Source organism: Onychostoma macrolepis, chromosome 18 (assembly GCF_012432095.1).
Source record: "Onychostoma macrolepis isolate SWU-2019 chromosome 18, ASM1243209v1, whole genome shotgun sequence".
In the NCBI taxonomy this organism is placed as follows: Eukaryota; Metazoa; Chordata; class Actinopteri; order Cypriniformes; family Cyprinidae; genus Onychostoma; species Onychostoma macrolepis.
The window spans coordinates 16,100,720-16,108,143 of record NC_081172.1 but is presented as its reverse complement, the minus strand read 5'-3'; the positions used below and the strand labels follow the sequence as shown (position 1 = coordinate 16,108,143).

At 33.9% G+C, this 7,424-nt stretch overlaps 1 long non-coding RNA gene across 1 annotated transcript; it reads left to right on the top strand.

Annotated features, from left to right (window-relative positions):
* Positions 1–386: 386 nt before the first annotated feature.
* On the top strand, positions 387–4,406 carry LOC131524578 (uncharacterized). The gene is made up of 4 exons (XR_009267012.1): positions 387–456; positions 699–777; positions 1,793–1,886; positions 2,997–4,406. It is a non-coding gene; the product is annotated as an uncharacterized LOC131524578 (long non-coding RNA).
* The last annotated feature ends 3,018 nt before the right edge of the window (positions 4,407–7,424 follow it).

Here is a 7,424-nt window from a genome sequence, read left to right as displayed (position 1 = left end):
GAAATGTCATACACTGTAAATCAGTGGCATTGCTAAATTAAATTAGTTAATTTAACAAATTTTTTTTTATTTCAACTCAATATATATTTGTGATGTGAACTCAAAATCTCATTAGGTTAAGGGGAACTCAATCTAAATAAGTATAAATTAATTTAATCTAAAAATTAGCTTAATTCATGATTTCTAACATTGTTTTTCGAGAAGTCACCTTTGATCTCTCTCAATATTAATTAAATAGCCTTCATAACTAAAGATAATATAATAAATACATCAATCTGCTTCATATTAAGCATAGATCAATCCTTTTAAAGAAATTAATTTTACTCGATACAAAATATTATTTTTCAAAAACCGCGCGCATTTTTCAGTCAGTCTCATCCGCCCATCCCCCACAGCTCACAGTCACGGACGGGATCACAGCCGGTCGGCTCGCGACGCGGTCACGGAAAATAATAGGTAAGCATTCACTTCTGTATTCTTATTTAAAGCACTTTTGAACGTTATTTTGTGTTTTGTCAACTTTATCTGAAGATTAACCAGCTCAGTTATCATTGTAATGTTAGCTAGCAAAGAAGCAAGGAGCTAACAACCAACCACATCAAAGTTATCAACGGCAAGTGTTAAATATGCAGTGTTATACACAACAGTTTGTCAGTGATAAATTAAGATTTGTGTGTGTGTGTGTGTGTGTCTCACAGCTGGACACAGACAAACTGGAGAGACAGCTGACAGGATGTCGTCATCTGTAACCGTCACTCGCCACAGTTCTCAAGTAAGGTAAAGCAAAGACATATTCTCTGTATTACAATACGTTTAAACTTTTAGTTAATCATTATTTATTATCCGCTTTGTCAGTTTCATCTAGAATATCCATGTGATGCTGATCAAGTTTACTAAATCCGCCGAACGCAGTGAACAAAGGGGCTGAGGAGCATTTATAATGGCTGTTTTGTTAACTTTAGTTAACATTTTACACAGTTATTTGCTCCTCACGTTGTCTTTCTTAAAATTCATACTAACAAATTGTTGTCATGCTTTTGAAATCAATCTTTTCAGTGCAAAGGCAGCGAGGGGTCATTTGCAACAAGACGGCTGATACTAATATGGGCCTAAAATAAATTAAGTAGTATTCACATTAAACAAATTGATGGGCTTTAGTGTTGTACAAGATGTAATTTGTCACCTTATAAACAGTTATTTAAATTCATCGTTCTTCAGTTTTAATGCAGATGTAATGATGACCAGAAATGACCAGCAGCACAAATGTTAAGTCTTCTGAAGCAATAGTATACTTTTGTTTTGTGAATATTAGATTGAAATTTAAACCTAAAGATTGATCAAATCGTGAATAACGTTACACAATACAGATGAAAAATAACAAACTAACATCCCACAAGAATGACATCTAAAGACCGGTCATGTTTGATGTAATGTAGTGTGCCACCAATTTGATGCAGACTGAATTGGCAGAGTGAATAACATCTTAAATTTCAGTTTGTCTGTCATTCCGTCAAAGTCTTTTGGTATTTTGTGTTGCTTCAGAAGAATACCAGTGAAGTCTTAAGTTCTGATTATAGTTATACATTTATATACTTAACTAATATAGTTAATAAAACTTCTACTTTCCCTTATCCTAAAGTTGCTTTGTTTTTTTTATAAAGATGTCAGGTAATTGCTAATGCTAAGTTTGTAGTGGTTAAAAATTGTCTTGTTATGATTCATAAAAATAAGCTGTCCATAAATGTTGCTTAATTGTGAGTTAAATTTCTCTAATTTTGTGTTTTGTCTTCAGGGACAATAATGGCATCAGCCATTCAAGTTATGATCCTGGCAGATCTACTACTATCTGAAAAGTAGTCTCTGCAGATTGTTTCAAGATGCACAAGGTAGGACACATGTCAGGACAACTTTATATTTACTTGGCAATATTTAAAAATTTTAGCTGAGATCAGCATAGTTAAAAAAAATTAAATTCTGTCATGGTTTACTCACCCTCATGTTTTTCCAAATTCATTTTGAATGAATTTCATTCATCTTCAAACGAATGTTTTTATTTTTGATATTCATTCATCATTTTTGTTTTTCCATTGGAAGTCTAGACAGTCTTTATTTTCAAGCTTCAAAAAGTTTATAGTTTAGGCTTTGAGACATAATAATAGCTACTTATACCTTCTGTTATTTATCTTGTTTCTGAATACCTGTAAAATTTAAAGGATTAACTAACAACTTACGTGTAACTTGTTTTTTTGCTCTCAATGCCATTTTGACAATGCCGTTTTTTTTTAATCCATGCAGCATTTTTTTTTTAAAGGAAAACATTACAAATTATTCTTTAACAATTTAACTGATGTATTAATAGCAAAAATTCTTACTGTCAGTTAATGGGTCAATGCTAGCATACCTACCCAGAAACACCTACTAGAACCTATTAATCTTACCTGTTTTATCTCTGAGTTTCCTTCCTTAACTGAGTTCATGTAACAGTTTATTAGCTAATAACATGTAACAAGGCAACTTTTGCCATTTAATAACTTTATTGATAACTTCTAAATGTTATCTATATTTGAAGGGATTTTTCCTGTTTCAAATTGGTATAAAATGGAAATTGCAGTTGACTTAACTACCCTATTATGACGTATTTCCAGTAGTGTGCATGTGTATACCTATCAAGATGAATAAATTAGGTCAATTTATGTTGACCTAAAAATTGTTTTTTGGAAATGACACGATGAAAATGTATTATTTGAATGTTTATATTTTTCTTAATCTAATGATGCTTCAGAAGACATTTTTCTTAATGCTGCTATGAAAGTAGCTTGTCAATGAAAGTAACATATGCCAAGTCAAATGAAACTACCTTTGACTCTTGAGTAATGTAATATTTGTAGAACTCACAGCACAGATCCTAATAATTTTTTTGGCATAGCCACACTAATTATTTTATAGGCATTTTGTAATATCACTTTGTAACCTCAGCCAATCTGTTTACTTTATAGATGGAGCGTGGAGAGGCAGGACATGGACCACAGTTTTCAGCACCCACACCCCACACTCAAATTCATATAGAAGTCCTCAATTATTAAATGTTAATATGATAGTTTATATTTAGCTGTGAAGTTATAGTTCATTGTCATAAATATTAAACTACATATTATTATTATTATTATTATTATTATTTTACATGATATGCAAATTTCACCAATTTGTTCAATGTGTTAATGAACTTTTTGAAAGTGACTATCTTTAATAATTCAGATACCTGTTGAAATGCACATGTAATTATATACTTGCTCGTATCTGGAAGGTTGTGTTAATAAAAATGATGTTGAAAGCAAATGTTGCAATACTGCTAATCTTAAAATAACATTTTATTAAACTAAACTTTGTAATGTTCCAAATAAATGTTTTTAGGATGTTGTATTTTTAAGAAAATGTAGGTGGAAATAAAGTTGTAGGAACATTATGCTAACCATAAAATAACGTTCTAGCTACGTTAAGCAAACTGGACATTTTAACGTTCTTGGAATGTTCCAAATAAACGTTCATAGAACGTTATATTTTTTTTAAATGAAATTTAGGTTGCAGGAACGTTATGCTAACCATAAAATAATGTTCTAGGAACGTTAAGCAAACTGGACATTTTAACGTTCTTGGAATGTTCCAAACAAACGTTCATATAACGTTATATTTTTAGTGAAATTTAGGTTGCAAGAACGTTGTAGGAACATTATGCTAACAAAAAATAACGTTCTAGGAACGTTAAGCAAACTGGACATTTTAACGTTCTTGGAATGTTCCAAACAAACGTTCATATAACGTTATATTTTTAGTGAAATTTAGGTTGCAAGAACATTGTAGGAACGTTATGCTAACAAAAAATAACGTTCTAGGAACGTTAAGCAAACTGGACATTTTAACGTTCTTGGAATGTTCCAAATAAACGTTCATAGAACATTATATTTTTAGTGAAATTTAGGTTGCAAGAACGTTGTAGGAACGTTATGCTAACAAAACAATAATGTTCTAGGAACGTTAAGCAAACTGGACATTTTAACGTTCTTGGAATGTTCCAAATAAACGTTCATAGAACATTATATTTTTAGTGAAATTTAGGTTGCAAGAACGTTGTAGGAACGTTATGCTAACCAAAAAATAACGTTCTAGGAACATTAAGCAAACTGGACATTTTAACGTTCTTGGAATGTTCCAAATAAACGTTCATAGAACGTTATATTTTTAGTGAAATGTAGGTTGCAAGAACGTTGTAGGAACGTTATGCTAACCATCAAATAACGTTCTAGCAACGTAACGCAAACTGGACATTTCCACATTTTTGGAACATTCCAAATAACGTTCCCACAACCAAAACAGAACGTTACAAAAACGTTCTCAGAACATAAATTTGTTAGCTGGGCTACTACTGAAATTCACACAAGGATTTCAACATAATATCTAAAAGGCTAAAAAAAATTCAGTTTACTTGTGTTTAAATTCAAACAACACACTGACTAAACCTGATTGTGGTTCATATGATAATGAGCTCGCACCAGAGAGGTTTGTATCTCAAATATGATGTGCGTGCAAATGTTCCTTGAATGTGAATATAAGTCTAAATTTAAATAGTTATATTATATAGAGCGATCGTGTCTCTTTAGAGCACTTGGAGAAAACCACACAATTCATATATGGCTTACTTTTGCAATGTTTTTTTTTTTTTTTGCGATGAACTTTTTTTAAACGTGAACAACTTTGGTGAATCGTCTTTCATCGGAAGGACATAAATCTCTCAGATTTCATTGAAATATCTCAGCTTTTCTTTCGAAGTACGGTACGGTGTGGTTCGGGACCGAACACCCTGATCCAGCTTGCGTTTCCACCACCAACAGTACCCTTACTTGATAGGCGTGGTGTATGCCGGAAGGTAGCGATTGACAATAAAGCGCGATGATAAGCACAACTCTCTTATGTCAGTTTTAATGAACAATAATAGCCATTACAAAAGTATAAGTATAAAGTATAAGAGGAAATAAAGACAAAAGCAGACAATTCAGTCAAACGGATGCTACAAAGTCAGCACTGTACGGTAAAGTTCAAAATAAATATAAAGTTAAACTTTGTGCTCAGTCAAAACGATATGACCAGGAACAATGAATAGATTCATGAGACCACGAATGCCTGTTAAATATACACAAAACAAATTGTATCTCATGATTAATCACTACAGAAACATCAAAGCCAGTGGCAAATGTCAGAAGGACTAGCCGAGCATAAGGCTGCTTTAGGCGGATAAATAAGCACTGAGCGCCCGGTGATCCCCTGGAGCTCCGAAATCAGCATAGCAAATTTTCAAATAGGTGCTATATCTTTATAAATAAACCACAGATTTGAGTTTTAAACAACTACATTCTCACCTGAAAAACTCTTAAAACTACATTTCATGACAGAATAACAGTAATATTTTGAAAATTACACGGGTTTTTGGGCAATGACGTTTCACAAGTCCACAAGAACAGACAAGAACGCATATTGAGAAATGGCTATTGTCTGTGTGAAAATATAAAATTATAAAGTGCAGTTATATTTTTTGTGCGTTTGCGCACTCTGAAGTAATAAGCCGAACACAGCAGAGTGGAACGAGTGAAGGAGAAGCTTTATCCCCTTGTATCACGCACAAGTGACAATCAACATTTGAAATACAAATTGGTTCGTCTGTTCCTAATTATTATTCTTCTGACATTTGATTATTCTAGTTAACTATTTACTTTATTACTCGTTCATTAGGAATCTGTGTCGCTCAGGGAGTATCATGCCGGCCGAAGAACATGTACCCCGCGGTCACAAACCCTCCAGTCTGATCATTAGTCAGAGGTTATGACTAACTATTTAATAGACCACTTCATGCTTGTCATTTTTAAATAGTGGTCCTGTTTAGCCCCCTACAGTCACCTATGTAACAACTTAGTTAAAGCTCAAACAATAATCAGAGGTTATGGCTAGCACTATGATACTTCAATAGTGTTTCTATCTAGCCCCCTATAACTAGTCTAACTATATAACAACTTGACTAAAACTGAGACAATAACCAGAGGTTATGGCTAGCACTATGAAATATGCCCGAACCATGCTAGTATCTCAATAGTATTTTATCTAGCCCCCCATAGTTAATGCAGCTGCATAACAACTTAACAAAAGTCGAGCAGTTAGTCAGAAATCTAGAAACTCACCTGATGTGCCCCATGCTCCATCTAATCTGAGATCTAGTCTGTACTAACCCTGGACGCATGTTTACATTTACATTTACATTTAATCATTTAGCAGACGCTTTTATCCAAAGCGACGTACAATATGAGAACAATAGAAGCAATGAGACCATCGAGAGTGCAGCAGTATACAAGTGCCATGACAAGTTTCAGTTAGCCCAGCACAGTACACGTAGCTAGGGTTTTTTTTTTTTTTTTGATAGAATAGGTAAGTGTTAGTATTAGTTGGTCAGGTGCTCGCGAAAAAGATGCGTCTTTAGATGTTTTTTGAAAATGGATAAAGATTCAGCTGTTCGAATTGTGATTGGGAGGTCATTCCACCAGCTGGGCACAGTTTGTTGCATGTTTGCGGTAACATACGCCTTCACTTAATCTACTTGAGAAAATAATTCAGAATAAATTCAAATTCAAATATAACTATTTATTATCAGTCAGGTAAATGTGTATTATACCAATTATACAGCCAATTCAAAAGTATCAATTCAATGCAAAACATCAAAATCTCAAAGATAAATCTAAGAGTAAGCATACCTGACTTGAGAAAAATACATAGTATGAAGTGTGCAAACACTTCATCCTATGGGCTCATTCCGGCTACAGAAGGCCCTGATCCTTTTGCAACATTTCCTTAAGTACCTCAGACCAAGACCAACATCCCCCGAGATGGAGACAGGAACTAACAGTTGGAATTTGCATTGTTAACACCTTTTGGGACAAAAGGTAATTTTGCCTGGAAACCACTGGAAACTGACCCGCCCTCTACAGTGTGCAAAATATCTCTAAACTCTTAGGATCTGTATTACCTTTTAGTTTACTTCTTATAAGAATGAGACCATTTTACCAGATGCCCTGAGACAATTCAAATGATACCAAACATGACTGTAAATATCACTTGCATTCATGTAGAACATTATATTCTACTATTGACCATTCTGAGCAGACTGAGTAGAAGGAAGGATGGGTGAAGGGATTTAAGAAACAAATGGATAGAAGGGAAGGAGGTTTCCTGCACCTCCACTCTGTGGGGTGTCTCGAAGATGCCTGTGCATGTTTGTATTGTCTGTTTCTCAGGAGATCAAAGTATCTCAGGTTATTTCATCCTTACAGTCCCCCATTTGACCCCAGTGGGTCACATTCAGATGAATCCGATGGGGTCACTGTTAG